Source organism: Ixodes scapularis, unplaced genomic scaffold, assembly GCF_016920785.2.
Source record: "Ixodes scapularis isolate PalLabHiFi unplaced genomic scaffold, ASM1692078v2 PGA_scaffold12__126_contigs__length_90152505, whole genome shotgun sequence".
NCBI lineage: Eukaryota > Metazoa > Arthropoda > Arachnida > Ixodida > Ixodidae > Ixodes > Ixodes scapularis.
The window spans coordinates 54,587,693-54,606,117 of NW_024609838.1; the positions used below are offsets into that span (position 1 = coordinate 54,587,693).

The 18,425-nt window shown below is 47.5% G+C and overlaps 1 long non-coding RNA gene across 1 annotated transcript; it reads right to left on the minus strand.

Moving 5' to 3' along the window:
- Positions 1–2,108: 2,108 nt before the first annotated feature.
- LOC120837089 lies at positions 2,109–14,321 on the minus strand. The gene is made up of 3 exons (XR_005714806.2): positions 14,255–14,321; positions 10,654–10,809; positions 2,109–2,163 (listed from the first exon to the last, which is right to left on the minus strand). It is a non-coding gene; the product is annotated as an uncharacterized LOC120837089 (long non-coding RNA).
- Between the last annotated feature and the right edge of the window lie 4,104 nt (positions 14,322–18,425).

Here is an 18,425-nt window from a genome sequence, read left to right on the forward strand (position 1 = left end):
CATCAGACGAAGATAGAAGGTTCGACCATCTCTCTTGGCCAACCAGAAGCTGAAAATAATCCCCTAGCTATGGTAGCGAGAAACGGTTTTGATAAGTGCCTAAGAGTTAATTGTAGTAACTCTCTATGGTTGAAAATATGGTGCACGCACTTTTTCGATTATGGTTATGCAAGTAGATGTAGGAAACTAATGTTCCGCTTGATTTCTGTATTGCTCAAATGGAGTCTGACCGCTTCGACGCCTGGTGTACGGATTACGTCAATCGTTCAGCTGGTTGCGCACGGTTTTTTATATTTTCTATATCTTCCACCGTGATTTTGCCTGACCACGATCAAAACATCAGTGCACCCCAGTCACCGAGAGTTACTCGGACAAGCTCATTAATTTGTTTCTCACAACCACTGCCAGGATATTATACGCGGCTGCTAGTTGGCCACATACGAATTTGTGAAAATGATCTGGAACACGCCCAGCCCACCTTAAGCGAAAGGCGCCTCCTCATTTGCCTTCTATACAACCAAATGAATGGTTAAACTATCTCTATATACGTCTCTGAAGCAGAGGACACATGAGCGGCAAAAACGGGCGCCGCGCGGCAGTTTCCATATCAATTTGCAAGGATGCTGTGATGTGGCGGCATGGCTTTATATGGCAGTGTTCACGCAAGTTGCTATAAAAACTGCACCACAATGCCCGTTTCCATTACTCGTGGGTCCCTGCTTAACAGTCCCTAATAGACAACTTTTTGTCTGGTTGAACAAACTTAATTTGTTTTGAGGTGTCATGTGCTGTCTAAACAGTCCCTGATAAACAACATTTTTGAGGGTCGAATAAACTTGTCATAAATGTTACCAATGTTTCATGAATGGCATACCAGCTTATGATTAATGGGCCTGTGCAGAGGAAATCACGAAATATCTGTTTTGTATGTGTAGCCATCCATATAGAAAATCATAATTTATCTTGCAACATATTTAGATGAACTTTGGATAATTTGAGCTTTTGATAATTCATGCAAAATTCGTGGCTTCCTGGAGTTTCAATTAATTAGTCTATTGTATGTCACATTCAAATTAATGGTCTAGCTTCTTGGGCTTAATTGTATCTGAACCTTTTCCTTTGGCAGTGCATTAAATGTAAAATAGTACAGCAATGTATAGGCTCTAGTTTGTGCACTGGCACAGGCTTGTGCAACTAAGTCAAACTAGCATTAAAGGTAGCTTGAAGCACTTTATAAAAAATCTGAGTTAGAAGCAGACTTACATAGCATTTTGGCTCGTTAATTCAGTAATTGCACTAAACTTGGGCAAAAGTCGACGTAAACTGCATTTATTTTGAATATGTGCAGCAATTATAGCAAGGCATGCACTGAGCCTTTCTTCCACATGTAACCTGTCCAAAGCTTCGTGACATCATCGTTGGCATCCCCAAGTCAGCCTATTGGCAAGCAAGGGTTGTCGGACCCTGCTAATGACGTCACTTTTGGTAGTCTTTATCTCCGTTCTTTCGCTCTGCTTTGCTCGGTTTGTCGCAATGAGCGGGGCAACCCCGACAATTTAATTAACGACTATGACGCTGCTACTAGCAAGATTAACAGAAAACTTACACGCGGATCCATATTTCATGAGCCCACACGCGCCACCTTTATCGACGAACGATGTCCGCCCGGGGTATTAATCGTGACCTGACAGATCGAGTGCTCCCGGTTCGCTATCATCGCTTTGATTTCTTTTTGGATATGCCTGGGGTTTCCGGGCGGCACACTGTAAGGCCGCAACGAATCGATTTAGTTATTCGGACTTGACTCGGGATCTCTTTGGCAGGGTCTTTGGTGGCTCATGGACTGGGAAGCGCAGTTTATCAATAAGCGTCCCAGCGTGTCCTTACTTGGCAACATGTGCCGCTTAGCATATCCAGTTCAATTCTAGCAGCCAAACACTGTATCCTGGTAACAGCAGTTAGACCAAGGCGTAATTCAAAGGTAGTCTAGATTGTGTTTACCGTTTATAAATGTCCAGGCACGCCTGTCAATTAGCCCATCCAGAGGCTTTCGGAGATGGTCACGAGAGCCAGCAGGTTGTCTTGGGCAGCTCACTGTCAGCCACTCTGTCCCTCTATGCACAGTGCCACCTTCATGAGCTCCCACTGAAGAAAAGAAACAATCTGAAAATTGTAATGACTGCAATGAGAACCAATCAGAACATCCCAGCAGCAGATGCCTCTGCGTTCTAGCATTCTATACCACTCATTAAAGGTGGTCTCTAAGCGACAGCATTAAATGACGCCACAGTAGCCGGCATGTCCTGCTGTCGGATGAGACAACCCTGGCGGTTGGTTGTACAACTTCTGGCTAAAAATATGAGCTAAAGGCAAACGTCATTGCTCTCGCTGCATCCAAAATCCTGGCTGCTAAAGCTTCTGTGGACTATCAAGCTGAGGGATATTCTCTTCCCCGCAGCAGAAACTACCTCAATAGCCATGATGTTCACAGCCTGTAAAAAAATCCCATGGAAAGTCCATTCAGGAGCAAATGGGTAGCTCTAGAGACAACCTGTCGCACTGTGAAACACTTCCAAAAATCTGCCATAAGCAGCACTGCCATAAGCAGCAGCACTTCATTTACAGTACAGAAGTTTGTGTTTTTCATACATTTCGAGATGAAATTGTATCTCTGGATTCTCCCACGACTATAGTTTCCAAGCAGAGATTTACATTGGCAAGCTGGCTGAGTTCCTGAGTAGGAAGGTTCATGTGTCACACCACACGTGTCTTTTGCTGACATTCAGACAAGGGAAGGCTGAACATCCCTGATCGATGGTGATTAGGGTGGAAATCTTCAGGCTTTTGCAATCGCCAACTTCCTCAACATTACCATTTTTCCAGTTCATAGACACCCTGCACGAGGTTGAGTTGGGCACCAATGGTCATTAAAAACTGCATGAGTGATCTGCACATATATGTGGTAACTACTGGGTGTATCAAGGAGTGGCCAGGCTCTTTAAATTGACCAGAAAATTCGGTTTCTTAACCTATCGCGCTATGACTTATGCAGCGTTGCCCACAGATGGTGCACTTTTTTTGTAAAATTTGCAAAGAGCAAACTTACCTGAGGAAAAAGTAAAGAAAGAAAAAGGCTTAGCTCCTATGGAAATGCGGCGAAGGCAAAGGTTTTCAAACAATACGGCACCATTTCGCACGGGAGACAAGAGATGGCACAAGCGGCCACAATGCCAACTGCGCCAACGAACGAGCATACAGCACCGAAAGCTGGCGTCTTTAGCAGACAATCTTTTCAACTCAAGAGTAGAGTGCATTCCGCAGGCGGCGACAGTCGCAGAAACAAAAACAGGCCCGGTAACAACAAGGAACTGCAAAGCAGATGACATCGGTACTCCGAAAAAAAAACAGTCAAAATATCCCAACAAACCACGTTTGTAATCGATTATGTGCCCCTTCAAAATGTTTTATCAGTAAGGATAATAAAATAATGCATTGGCAACTGATATCAGAAAAGCTCGTGCCACTTTTTAGTCGAAAAGATTGTCTGCTAAAGACGCCAGCTTTCGGTGCACCGTATGCTCGTACGTTGGCGTCGTGACCCCTTGCGCCATCTTTTGTCTCTCTAGTGAAACGGCGCCATATTGTTTGAAGACCTTTGGCTTCGCATCATTTCCATAGGAGCTAAGCCTTTTTCTTTCTTTACTTTTTCCTCAGGTAAGATCGCTCTTTGCAAATTTTACAAAAAAATGCACCATCTGTAGGCAACGCTGCACAAAGTCGTAGTGCGAAAGGTTAAGAAACCGAATTTTGCAGTCGATTTAAAGATCCTGGCCGCTCCTTGATACACCCAATATACAACAGCCCAATTCATCCTACTGGTCAAAGTGTTGGCTTACGTCCAAAAACATGGAACGTTGGCAGGTACCAATAGTCGGTGACAGGTCAAGAATGAAGTGAAAGCTCCTCCCACCTCTTTCCCCTTTAGCAGAGCAAACGCTGGAAAGGAGGGCACCTCCTCTCCAGGGTTCAGTCTGCTATAGTGGAAAAAGGTGGGAGCAGCTTCCACTTCCTTATTGACCTGTCACCGACTATAGAATGTGAGCAAGCAATGTGGCTTTTACCTTATTCTGGGCTCGCTTTTGTTGATTATTGATTATTAGGTGTTTAATGGCGCAAAAAGCAACATAGGCCATGCTGCGCCAAAGAGATAATTAAAAGACTCTATAGTAGAAGGAAGGAATTACTATGCAGAGGATCTATAACTGGTACAGGTAGCCAGTTTTTTTAAGAAAATCTAAAATGTGACCAAAAGGAACTAAGGGTTCATCTCCCAGTAAGAAGGCTGGATGAAATGGAAGATATCCAGAAAGTGAAGGAAAACTCGTCCGACGTTCCTGATCAAAGAATTTGCAGTGCCATAGAATATGCAGTATAGTTAGCGATTCACCGCAATGCTCACAGACTGGGGTGTCCTCACCACAAAGAAGATGCCGATGGGTGATACGTGAATGTCCAATTCTCAAGCGACACATTAAGACTTCATGGCGACGGTCTCTATGGTGCGAACTCTCCCATAACTCCAAACGTGGTTTGATAACATGTAGCTTATTATTTATTTCTTTGTCCCAGTCTTGCTGCCAGGCATAATAAACTGCTTTTTTGAAAACCGGTTTAAAATCTTCTTGAGGCAGCTGAACAGGTGTTTCCAGAGCATCCTTAACAGAGGCTGCTAGCCTATCCGCCTTTTCATTACCTGAAATTCCCACATGGCTTGGTACCCAGCATAGCTTGATATTGTATCCCATTTGGGAAGCCAGGTTTAACTCTACCTGTACTTGTTGCACGAGCCGATTCTTAGCATCATGGAGGGAACAGAGAGAGAGGATAGCACTCTGGGAGTCCACAAACAAAATAGCTTTCCTGATGTTGTTGCCTAATATATATTCAATAACCATGAGCACACCATAAAGTTCTGCAGTTAAAATGCTGGCAACAGAGTGAAGCCGTCGAGCTTTTACAAAGTGTTCTGAATATACAGCCGAACCGACAAAGTGTGGAGTTTTTGCACCATCAGTGAAGAATTGTGCATAGTCCTTATACTTAGCTTGCAAGGTCATAAACTCTTCCTGAAGGACTAGTGGTGCAACAGTTCGCTTATTGTATTTCGCTAGTGACCAGTCACAGGTATAGTGAACCGCCTTCCAAGGAGCAATGCTTCGAACTTTTGTCATCAAGCTACGCTCAGGAAGTGCAAGCTGCAGGGATGCAGACATGCATTGAATGCGGAGGCTTAAAGGCCGTACTATACTTGGATTATTCTCAAAAAGACGAAAAAAAGGAGATACCTGCAAACAATGGAAGGATGGGTGTTTATGGTCAGATTTGACTTTATAACTATAGCATAGGCTGAGGAACTGTCTTCGCTTTTCTAGCGGCATTTGGTACGGCTTTGCATACAAACTCGGGACAGGCGACGTTCGGAAGGCCCCCGTGGCAAGTCGAAGTCCAAGGTGATGCACAGGATCTAGCATTTTTAAAGATGACGGTCGTGCCGAGCCATATACAACCGCACCATAGTCGAGGCGGGAACGAACCAGCGAGTTGTAGAGTCGCAGGAGGCATCTCCTGTCAGAACCCCAGGACATGTGTGCAAGCACCTTGAGAACATTGGCAGATTTAAGACACTTTCGCTTCAGTTCTTTTAGATGGGTCTGAAAAGTGAGCTTCTTATCAAAAATAACACCCAAGAATTTGTGCTCATGTCTAACGGTTACGTCAATGCCATTCATCTGCAAGCTGGATCTGGCGACAACCCTCGACGTAATGAAAAAGGCACGCACACTGTTTTTTCTGGTGCAAATCGGAAGCCATTTTCATCGGCCCACTTACTCATCCTATTTATTGCTATCTGCAATTGGCGCTCACAAATTGACAAGTTGCATGAGGAAAAAGCGATCTGGACATCGTCTACGTACAATGAATAAAATACTGATGGTGGTATAACTGCAGCGAGGCTGTTGATCTTAATTGCAAACAAGGTAACACTCAAGACACCTCCTTGTGGGACGCCGTTTTCCTGTGTAAAAAACATCTGAGAGCGTGGATCCCAGGCGGACTTGAAAGAAACGGTCTGTCAAGAAGTCCTTTAAGCAACGCAGCATGCGACCACGAACGCCACACCTATACAGGTCCTGAAGTATTCCGTACCGCCATGCCGTATCGTAAGCTCTCTGTAAATCAAAAAAGACAGAAACGCAATGCTGCCGGTTCACAAAAGCCTCACGCACGAAAGTCTCCAACCGGACAAGGTGATCTAAGGTTGAGCGACCTCTTCTAAAACCACACTGGTTTTTATCAAAAATTTTCTTTTGTTCTAGAATGTATACTAGCCTTCTGTTAATAAGCCGTTCATAAGTTTTTCCTAGACAACTAGTCAGTGCTATAGGCCGATAACTTGCTGGTAGGGAAGGGTCTTTGCCAGGCTTCAAGATGGGAATGATGTGTGCTCGCTTCCAGCACTGTGGAAAACCAGAAGCTTCCCATAAATAGTTAAAGAAAGACAACAAATTCACCAAGGATTCAGCCGACAAGTGCCTCAGCAGTTCATAATGAATCATATCTGGACCAGGTGCTGACTGCTTCCTTACTGCAAGGGCAAATTCAAGCTCAGACATTGTGAACGGCCGGTTGTAACCAGTATCACTTCCAGAGAAATCAATATGCTGTTTTTCTGCCAAGGACCTGAACTTTTTAAATTTGGAAGAGTAATTTGAAGAACTGGAGACTGCTCGAAAATGTTCAGCAAGACAGTCAGCCTGATCTTTTAGTGATGGGGATGAAGGAAAAAGGGGAATGCTGAATGAGTGGTAAGTACCTCGAATTTTCTTAACACGATCCCATACCTCTTTTGCAGGAACAAAACTGTTTAGGGAGGATACATATTTCACCCATGAGGTCTTCTTGGCTTGTTTTCGTGTCCAACGAGCTTTTGCTTTACACTGTTTGAATTTGATCTTGTTCTGAACAGTCGGGTACCGCCGAAACCTTCCCCAAGCCTTATCCTGAGCTTTTATGGTGGTTGTACAATCCTTGTTCCACCAAGGCTTGCATTTCTTGGGAATATTTCCAGAAGTTCGGGGAACTGACAGAGAAGCAGCATTTATAATTTTTTCGGTAAGATAAAGAGTCGCTTCCTCAGGAGACATAGCTAAAAAAACAGCGGGATCAACCACTGCCTCCAGAGAACATAAAGCCCAGTCGGCTTTATCTAACTTCCACTTGGGAGCACAAGCTCGAAGAGAAGGAAGGGATACTGAACTTTCTAAAATTACAGGAAAATGGTCACTACCGAAAGGATTTTCTAAAACTTTCCAAAAAAAACAAGGAAGTAAAGTAGGTGATGATATGGAAAGATCGATGGAAGTAAAAGTATTATGAGGTGCACTAAAAAAAGTTGGTTGTCTCTTGTTTAAAAGGCAAAGGCCAGATGACAGTAAAAAAACGTTCTATGACACCGCCACGAGAGTCTTGACGAGCACTGCCCCACATGGGGTGGTGTGCATTAAAATCTCCTAAGATTAAAAAAGTCTGTGGCAGTTGGCCCACAAGCCCTTGCAGGTCATGTAAATGCACTGGAAAGTTTGGTGGAAGGTAAAGCGAAACAATAGTAATTAGGCGGTCAAGCAGAACACGAACTGCTACTGCCTCTAAGGGGGTTGCGAGAGGGACAGGTGCACAGGCAATACCACTCTGCACAACCACAGCTACTCCACCAGAAGAGGTGTTACAAGAAACACGGTCTTTTCTAAAAACCTGATGTCGCCGTAGTACCTGTGTATGTGTTTCATTAAGATGAGTCTCCTGTAAACAGATGGCAACAGGCTGGAGCTCATCGAGAAAAAAGTTGACATCATCAATATTACGAAAAAGACCGCGGCAGTTCCACTGCATTATACCTGTATTTTTAACCATTTCAAACAAAACAAGTATACCATACAAATTATATTAAAAAGCGATATTCCTTACGGTTTAAAATCTATTTTTACACGCGGTGCACTTTGTTTTTTAGGGGGTTATTCTGCCTCCGATTAGAGTCACCGGAGGCAGAGGGGGTGGACTCTGATCTTGAGAGGAGAGCCTCCTCATCAGATCTCGACCCACCCTCGTCCATGGGCTCGTCTGGAGTTGCTGGCAGCTGGCCCTTGGAGGTCGACTGCTTTGGCACCTCCCCAGGCTTCCTCTGAGGAGCAGAGGTGTGGGGAGGTAGGCCCCGACCCCGAGAGGTCGAAGCAGCCGGTTGAGCAGGAGACGACATCTCCCGTTCTGGGGCGGATGCTGGCAAAGCAGCATTCACCTTGCGGTTCGGAGGCGGTGCCACTGGCGCCGCTCTCGGGGGTTTAGAGGGGGACCGTGACGGGAGATGCAGGTCGTCCGGAGACGTCTGCGTTCCCATCGAAACTACTGGCCGCGCTGGTCCCCTGCGCACGGCCTCGGCATAAGACCCTTTCGATACAAAAGCAAAACGCTTCTTTGCCTCAGTGTAGGTAATGTTTTCGGTAACTTTTAATGTAAGAACTTCTTTCTCGTCTTTCCACACAGGGCAAGATCGAGAGTATGCCGGGTGGTTGCCACTACAGTTCGCACAATGAGGCTCATTATCGCACACATCTGCAACGTGTTCCTTGCTGGAGCACTTTGCACAGGTGTCCCTTCCCCGACAGTTCCGTGACCCATGGCCGAACCTCTGGCACTTAAAGCACCGTTGAGGGTTCGGCACATAAGGTCGGACCCGGCATTGAAGGTAACCTGCCCTTACAGTCTGCGGCAGAGTGGTTGAATCGAAAGTCAAAATTATATGTTTTGTCTTCCGTTCCGCACCATCACGGCGGATAGTGATTCGTCGTGCATCTATAACTCCTTGACTAGAGAGGCCCTCAACTATCTCTGGCTCAGGTGAGTCAAGCAAGTCATCCTCAGAAATGACCCCTTGAACACTGTTCAGTTTGCGGTGAGGACTGACGCTTACTTTGTAGTCAGAGACAAGGTTCAGTTTAAGGAGGGCATCACTTTGCTGCTTTGTGTTGACCTCGACAAGGACATCATCAGATCCCATCTTCTTTGCATTGTAATTGGCGCAAATAACACCCTCAAGAACTTTGGAGACTAGAAAGGGAGAAAGTTTGTCAAGTGGCTTGTCACCTTCCGAGTGCATAACAAGGAATTTCGGGAATTTTTCCAGTACAAAAGATTGTTTCGTGTTCAGTGCTTCGGTGCGGCCCCTTTTGGGGGGCCGATCAAAAGGTTAAGCTTGGAACCCATATGAAGGGGGAGGTTTTTCGGAAACTGTGGTGCACCGCCCACCACCGAGCCCAACAAGGGAATAGGTAACGCTCCATAACAAGAATGGCTTGGCTGAAGACGTTACGCTATTAGTGCTGCCCAGTCTCTATAACCAAGAGTGGTTTTGGACAAGGTGTCTGTCGCCACCCAAGGTTAGCCCTTGCCGCCAAAGGAGTTGAAAAGGAAAGAAGAGAAATGAGAAGAGTGAAAAGAAGGAGAAGACAAGGGTGAAAGTAGAGAGGGGATAGTAGAAGTGGCGACTAGACTGAATCATCCTGGCCGGGCCTTACCAGGACTCCCGTCTACGAGAAGCAGGGGCCGAAGTGGTGTATTGCCTCACCCGGGGGGCCCCGAAGGGTCCAAACCTACCCCGGGCTCGGCTCAACCACCAGGATGCCCTTTTCCCCGGACACGGGAAAGCCACGCACAGCCATACGTGGGCGGGCGAACCCGCATGGCTCGGGGTCCGTGGAGACGCCACTCTCCAAACACCTGCTTTCACAGGTGCCCCCTGCGGGGGGCTCGCTTTTGTTTTTGAATGTGTTTACCTGTGTGCCTGCATTTCTTGTTTTTTTTGGTACATATGCACGAGCGTATTTCTACCTTCATGAATGACTACATACCTCCCCTCTCCTCACCCCCCCTGCAATAATGCCTTCGGGCAGTGCAGGGTAACCCGAAAGTAAAGATATGTGAATGTGCCTGCCATGCTCGGCAATCCCAATTCAACTCCCTGAACTCCAATCCTCGTACAAAAGAGATGCACTCTAGCAACTGCGTGGTTGACCTGCCAAAACCCAAACTCAAACCGAGACCAAAAGAAGTTTCGAACTACGTGGTGCGCTAACACAAAGCCATTTGCACCTGCCTGCCCCCCCCCCCCCCTTAGCTTTCTTTTTATTGCCACAGAAAGTGGTGTACAAGAAAAGATGGGTTGCTCTTTTGTTCTAACTCAGAAGAGTAAATTGAAGGCTTTAGTAACAGTCAATGCTAATCAAACACTTTTCAGAATGCTTCTTTGCAAAAAAAAAAAAAAAAAAGAAGTCACGGTTTGTTTTTTTGTGTTTGCATAATTAACAAGCTCCGCAATGCAGCTATTCGTAATTCCGTGCACAGACCAAGCAAGGGACCATGAACACTTACCCACTATCGTACCTACCAAGTGCTCAACCCCCAGCTCTCTATGATTATCTCCAATTTAGAGTGGGCCTTTGTTCGGTATTTTACAGTTTGTAATGTTGTTTGTTTCGAAAATCAAAATGTGAGATAAATCCAGCAGGGCGCTGTGGAAACAGTGCAAGGGCCCTGTTTCACCTTTTTACAAAGCATCCTGTCTCCAATGGCAGTAGAGGAACGGGAGGAGAGCTGATGCGCCTGCAGGCCCTTGCCGTGTTGACAGCTGCCATCCGGACTGGCAGCTCATCGGCAGCTTCTCGTCACCTGCAGTTTTTTCGTCATCATACAGACTTCCTGCAACATCATGAATAAGACTCAGACTGACATTCTGGAACAAAAAAGAAATGAGAACTTGCTTCACGGATCAACAAAAGAACAAGTGCAACATGACGCTTCTCTTGTCGTCGACAGTGCAAAGACCATGACAGCACCACCATTAAACTCAACCAAATAAGAAAAATTAACTTCTGCATGAAGTAATTGTATTAAGAACAGTGTGCATGTGGAGCTTAGACACCTACCGGCGCCTTAAAAGATCCCGGGAACTTCAGAACAAATTAAACACCACCTAGAAATAGCACAGCTCGCTTGATAGGCGCATGCACAGCAATCAACAAGCCTTTTGACGTGTTCTGCAGTGCTGGGATAGAAATCAAGAATCAACACCGGAGATGTGGTCAAAATACTTTGGGGTAGTACAATGCGCAAGTTTATCCTGAAGCTACTGTTGATTATATTCACCTAAGGTGTTAAAGCTGGTTCACACTGTTGCAACCGACTATGACCAAGTTGAACAAAACAGGGTGTTAAGTTGCTTACGAATAACATTGCTGCTGCGCAGCACGATCATAAGCTGTCACAAGAGGCTTGAAGACTGGTTTTATCAGATTCAGTCCTAGCAGGTAGCAACAGTGTGGACCAGCCTTTTAGACTAAAATTGTGGCCAGCAATGGGTTTTGGACATGGTTCCAAAAATGCTTTAAGAGACTCCCTTCAACTTTAACAGAACCTCGAGTATTTAAAAGTTGAAGTAGGAAGCCTTCACATTCAAAGCTGGATCTACTTGATTTGAATGTGTCTCCACTGTACAAGCGAGAGCGCCTGGCAGGTATGGGAGTTTGCTTGTGGTTGTCCCTATTCGCACACCGAGTGTGGATAGTGGTGGATTCTAATCCGCACTCCGAGTGTGAATAATTTTTGATTCTTATCCGCACTCCGAGTGCGGATTGTGTTAGATTCTTATCCGCACTCAAAGTGTGTGAGTAGACTCTAGTGTGAGTGCGGATTGCGTGCGGAGGCACGGACGCTGTACGGGGGTACTAGGAGATTAGGGTACGAAGGCGTTGGCACGAAGCCGTGGAGTGTGTTGGATTTTATTTATCTGCACTTCGCGTGTGGTGCGATTTTGTCACGCTGTGAACAGAGTGGTTTAGAAGTTCTCAACTTTGTGTTGTGAATGACACTGGCCTTGAGCCTCGACGAGTTTATAAAAATATTGGTGGTTCTGGTTTCAGAATTATAATAATTTCAAGCAAATGTTTTTGCTTCTATTAAAACAAAATTAATTAGCATTGGGTGGTGCACTTCAGATTAAACGGTACTCACGCCACGGGGATCGGACACAGGCGATCAATGTATGTGTATGTGTTTGTTGCAGGGGGAGGGAGGGGTTAGGGGAAAGGGGTGGTTATCTTGTACCCACTCCAAAACTTAGAAAATCCCAAACACATCACCCCCCCCCCAAAAAAAAAAATAAGGAAAGAAAAGAAAAAAGTTCTGGCGATAATTTTTTTTGTAGGGTTCAATATTTTTATCGACGAAAGAAAAAAAAGAAACTAGAGCAGCGTGCAATTTCTTACGTGTATTGTCTTGTGCTTAGGTGATGGGGGCAGTGGCATACGAAAAGAGGGGGGGGGGGGGGGGGCTGCAGGAAAATCAGTCATTTCCAGTAAACAGTATTATTAAAAAAAAGAACCCCCCTTTCCTATGCCACTGCCCCCATGACCTCAGCACAAGACTATACACGTTTTCTGAACATTTTCAATACTACTAGATGAGGGAATGCTTGAAAAGTCCCTGGCATGGGCGTACCAACCGGGGGGGGGGGGGGGGGGCAAGGAATATGTTTTGCAGCCCCCCCCCCCCCCTTAAACAGCCGCCACTGGGCAGGGCAAACACTGGACGGCGGCGCCGAAGGGATACCAAGGGCACCGCCCCCCAGGCTCGGGGGGGGGGGGGGGGGGTGTCGTTTGCCCCCTCACTCAGAAACAAGTTGGTACGCCACTGGTCCCCGGCCATTTGTTACTGTCATTTTTTTTTAATAGAATGATGTGCACATTTGTAAGTAGACGATAGATGTCATGACTGTTTGGGTGCGGCAGCAGCGGCAGTTTTGAACATCTGTGTGTGTGTGCGTGGGGGGGGGGGCGGAAGGAATTGCATCTTTACAATTGTTTGCTTGCCGCCCTCCTCCCCCTTCCTACATTACTGCCCCCACCAGCTAAGCACCACAGAATGTTAATGTGCTGACCATGGCAAAGCTTCCGTTTTCGGAGTGTGAAAAGGGACAGCCGTGCGAGTTTTCATTGCGAGCTTTCCACTATACAAGCGAGAGCACCTGCCAGGTGTGCGATTTTTACACTGCAACTTTCTTGAGCATTTTAATCAAATCGTATAACCTATATCTTGTAAACACTGATATCGGGAACGCTAAAAAAACGAACAAACATCTCAGGGTTTACAAGATGTCGATTAATTACCAGCTCGCCTGCACTCTATCACTGCTTACATATAACCTCTTTCCTCAGCCATGTAAAGTATGTGTGCACCCCCGGGTTCTAGAAGTCACGAATATGACCGGGGTAAACTAAAACGCCGTTAAGGCAAACAATAATAATCTTTATTAGCTACAGTAGTAGTACTCTGGGTGGCTCGCAAGGCTAGACATATATGCAGGGCCCGTAAGGGGGAAAGCAACGGAAGTGAGGAGCTTAACAGGGTCCTGTCAACACTTTTAAGCAACCCTAGGCCCGCGCGCCTAAACACCGACGACACGCAGAGCAGGCCGGCGCGGGGCACACGCCGTACGCGAGCGCTACGACGACGCCCAGCTTAAAGCGTGTTCTAGCAACCCGCTGAAACCCGCTAAACGCCAGCACCCCAACCGCGCCATCCCGCTCGACGCAGCTCAAAAAGCCAGCGCGCGCTGACCGAGATACGTTGTCGCAAGCGTGAGAAAGGACGAGACGACACGTCAAAGTAAAAACCATCCAATTCTTCACGCGTGTCGCCGTCGTGAACACATTCAAGGCGTTCGTTCTAAGATCCGTATCCAAGCGTTTGACAGCACAGCTCAGTTTAGCGCGCCTGGCATTTGCAGCGTGTCCGAAGGGCTCGCCGATAGCAACGCGAACTTTCGAAACAATCTGATCAGCGTCTCTGCAGTGCTCCGGTATCGCAGAACATTCACGGGATTCTCAAGATACCGGCTAGCATTTACGCAAGGCTTGAATGAACGGCCTCCATAAGCGATAGCGATCGTTTCCCGAAGGCAGCCAGCATCCCGATAGAAAGAAGTGCGACTCGACACAAAATCGCGCAGACCGCTCAAGTGTCGAAAAAGATAAATATCATCCGAATTACGGTGGCAACGTAAGCTACGGTGCTCGGAAGATCATCCAGCACATGTAGATGATACTCTTCCGGCATGCATTATGAATATGAAATCGAGAAAACTTACCTAAACAATCATTTGACCCACGCACGTTGAAGGTTCAAACAGGCCTTTGTCTGCACGGACGGGACGGAATAGAATCCCGACTTCAGAAAATGCTTGTGACTTTGGATTAGACTTTGGATTGGCTGTGACTTTGGATCGGACAAGTATACGACTGCGGCATATAGTTTCGGTTTCGACCCAACTCTACTGCCAGTGTCGCTACCGTGGCCAGCCATTACTGGAGTTATCTTGTTCTCTACGCAGTTTGATGTCAATTTTTTTGGGCGAGCAGACATAATGTCCCAGCTTCTTCTCCTGTTATACGTTCCATGATAACCATTGTTTGCTGACTGAAATCTACGACAACTTATATGCAAAAAGAAAAAAAAGGAACAGGGTGTTCGACATCTTAATTTAACTTGATTTTTTTAATATGAGGATATGCAATATCTTAATTAATTATTGGATATTTGTTTTGAGTTTTTATGTTTTGCTTAAAAATTATTTGTATTTCTATTTTTTATTTTTTTTTGTCTGAAGCTTTGGTCGAGTTGCGGGGCTCAGTAACAGCGGGTTATTTTGCGATTTTCATACACCAGTGACGTAGGTAGAGGAGAGGCGGGGGAGCTGTCAGGGGAGAGCCCTCTTCCTCCTGCCTCTTTTTCATCCTTGTCCCTCCTCCTCCTCCCTCCTCCCTCTTGTCCTCCTCCTCCCTCTCGCTTGGTGCATTGTGGGAGACGTCCCATAATGCAACACGCGCGGCACCGCGGTGCATTATGGCACGGTTCCCATAATGCACCGCGCGGTTACGCCGACGGCGACGCGTCACGCCGACGCGTTACGGCTACCTTTACGGTCGCCGTCGGCGTAACGCTTTTTCGTTACGCGACGCAAAGGCGTGACGAAAAAGCGTTACGCGACGCTGACGTGTCACGAAAAGCGCTACGCCGACGCATCACGAAAAAGCGTTATGCCGACGCGTTACACGACGCCGAGGTGTCACAAACAAGCGTTACGCCGACGCGTCACGAAAAAGCGTTATGCGGACGCCTTACGCGACGCCAAGGTGTTACGAAAAAGCGTTACGCGCTTTTTCGGGACGCCTCGGCGTCCCAAAAAAACGTTATGACGATGCGTTCCACGACGCCTCGGCGTCAGCGCAACGCTTTTTTGTGACGCCTCGGCGTCGCGTAACGCGTAGGCGTAACGCTTTTTCGTGACGCCTCGGCGTCGCGTAACGCGGATGCGTAACGCTTTTTCGTGACACCTCGGCGTCGCGTAACGTTTCCACGTAACGCTTTTTCGTGACGCGTTGGCGTCGCGTAACACTTTTTCGTGACGCGTCGCGTAACGCGTCGGCGTCGCCTAACACTTTTTCGTGACGCGTCGCGTAACGCGTCGGCGTCGCGTAACACTTTTTCGTGACGCGTCGCGTAACACGTCGGCGTAACGCTTTTTTGTGGCGCGTCACGAAAATGTGTTACGCCGACGCTTTACTGTTACGCCGACGGCAACGCCGCTCAAGCCAGAAACGGACGCCTAAGAGCAGCGCTCGAAGATGAAAGAAACATCAATCAATTCAGGTTTTAAATTCCGATGGTTAAGGTTTTATAGGCAAAAATGTTTATGTGTCTAAATATTCCTAGTACATATGGAAGAATCCCGGCGATGTTGCCGCGACTTGGCCGGTGCAGTGCCGTCATTCGGTGGTTGCCCGATATAGAACTTCATATATTTTCAGCAATATATTTTGAAAGCTGGCAGAAACGGCAAATGTTGCCGTCATGTGGCCGTCATGTAGCCGGAATGCAGCAATATATTTTGGAAGCTGGCAGAAACGGCCAATGTTGCCGTCATGTAGCCAGGATGCAGCAATATCTTTTGGAAGCTGGCAGAAACAGCCAAAGTTCCCGTCATGTGGCCGACATGTAGCCGGGATGCAGCAATATCTTTTGTAAGGTGGCAGAAACGGCCAATGTTGCCGTCATGTAGCCGGGATGCCGCAATATTGGTTGGACGCTGGCAGAAACGGCCAATGTTGCCGTCATGTAGCCAGTTTAGTGCCGGCATCATGAATGCTGGCTCTAGACTGGTCAAGCTGGGCCCATATGGGGCCACCTTAACCATGCTGAGACCAATGTCGGCACAATATCTTGTGCTGCCTGGGAGAGCGCACGTCGTGGCAAAGGCAAACGGGAACTTCGGGGTGGAATCGGCGCCGGGGACAGGAGTTGTCGTCGGTATTTCTCCATGTCACGATGGCGTTCGCCGTACCTTGGGCGAGGTCCGTTCGGCGCAAACCTTTGAAGGCTCATTTGAAGGTATGGGCACCTCCGGTAAACTTGGCCGGCCTCACCGCAGTGGTAGCAGAGAGCTAACCTGTCGGCAGTCCGCCACACGTCGGTATCTTTGGCGAGGGTTGTTCCGGACGTACGTACTGGACCTGACCTTCCTGACGCCGAGGATACTGCGGCATCGGAGGGTTTCATTGGGGTGGTGCTGTGGCCTGGCGGTTAGCTTGCGGAGGTCGTTGGGCCATGGCAGCGTAGTTCAACGCTGGTTCCTCTCGCTTCGACGTATTGATGGAAACTTCAGGCAGGACGGCTCGGTGAACCTCCTCTCGGACAACCTCCGCGAGCGATAGTGAGGAAGGGCTATTTGCAGCGGGGAGCATCTTGCGGAGCTCTTCCTGGACCACTTCCCGGTTGATGTTGCGAATGCCGTGGATGCTATGGTTGATGTCGCAGCCCAGTGCAGAAGAAGCAGCGATGCTCGAGTTCCGATGGTAGCGTTTGGCTCTTACAAAGAGAGCTTGTTTCATGCTTGTGAGTTTCTTGATGACATCTTCGACGGTGGTGGGGGGGTTGCGGACAAGACTACCGAAGATGCCATCCTTTATGACTTGAATGGGGATCCGCAGCCTGTTTTCGTCAATGGCTTGAGGGTCGGCGTTCGCGAGCAGGCCTAGGACATCCTCGACAAAACTGGTAAACACCTCGTTTGCGCACTGGGTCCTCAATCAGAGAAGATGCTCGGCCCTCTCCCGTCAATATTGGTTGGTGAAAGTCTGTCTCAGCGTATCCTTGCAGGCGGTCCACGAGTTCAGGGAAGTTTCGCGATTCTCGAACCAATGCTCAGCCTTTCCTTCGAGCACGAAGTCAATAATCTTAAGGCGCTGTTCTTCCGTTCATCAGTTGTGCTGGGACACTCGCTCGTACTGCTGTAGCCAGAGCCCGACGTCTTTATAGGGTTCATTATGGAAGGACACGGGGGTACGGGCAGCGACGGGTAGGACAACGACGGGTGGAGTGGATATCATCGCTGTCTTCTTCGGTTTCTGCGACAGGGGTTCGAATTCCGGGGATCGACATTTGGTACGGCGGCTAGCTCTGGCGTCGCCGTCTTTTGCGAATGGTAGCCTACCGGGGCTGAGCGTTTCACTTGGCCGGGATGTCTTCCATGGGGTACGATACACGGGCATAGAAAGCTCTACTCCGCTCCTCCATCAAAATGTTACAAATGACCATTGACGTGGCGATGATAACTGAAATAACTAGACGCTTAAGGGGGCGAACGTGTGCCCAGAACAAAAAGAAAACATAATATAACTGTAGGGCAGCGCGGGCGTCGATGGCCGCGTAACAGCACGACAGTACGCTGGGGCGAGACTGACTGCGGCTTGCAACGTGTAGCCCCTTATGTACCCTCATGGGTTTCTGCAACATTTGGAGTGGAACTTTCGGCACGTAGAGCATTTGTAACTTCATCAGACGAGAATGTTCATGAACTTAGAAAACGCCAAGTAGAAAAAAAAATAAAAGGACATTCCGATGGCTGAAATCGATTCTAGACCTTCCACGTGACAGTCAAGCGCGCTAACCATTCTTTCAAACACTCGTTCGCTCGGCGACGCGCGTGGCAATACCGAGAAATCTATGCACATTTTTTTAACAGGCAACCGCATGGCTTTCAGTTCGAAGTCTTCATTCAAAGGTAGCTCACGGCGCAACAAAAACGGCAGAGAAAGCGTTTTCTCTAGGAAAAACCTAAAACCTTTTCCGTCTGCCAAGCTACCAAGTTTCTTTAGAGTTAACTGAAGCTGGCGTTCAAAGGTAAAACTGTTGCAAGAGGATCACGAGATTTTAAAGGTAAACTTCGCTTTATTCTCGGTTGTTAGCAAGCACTGCGACTC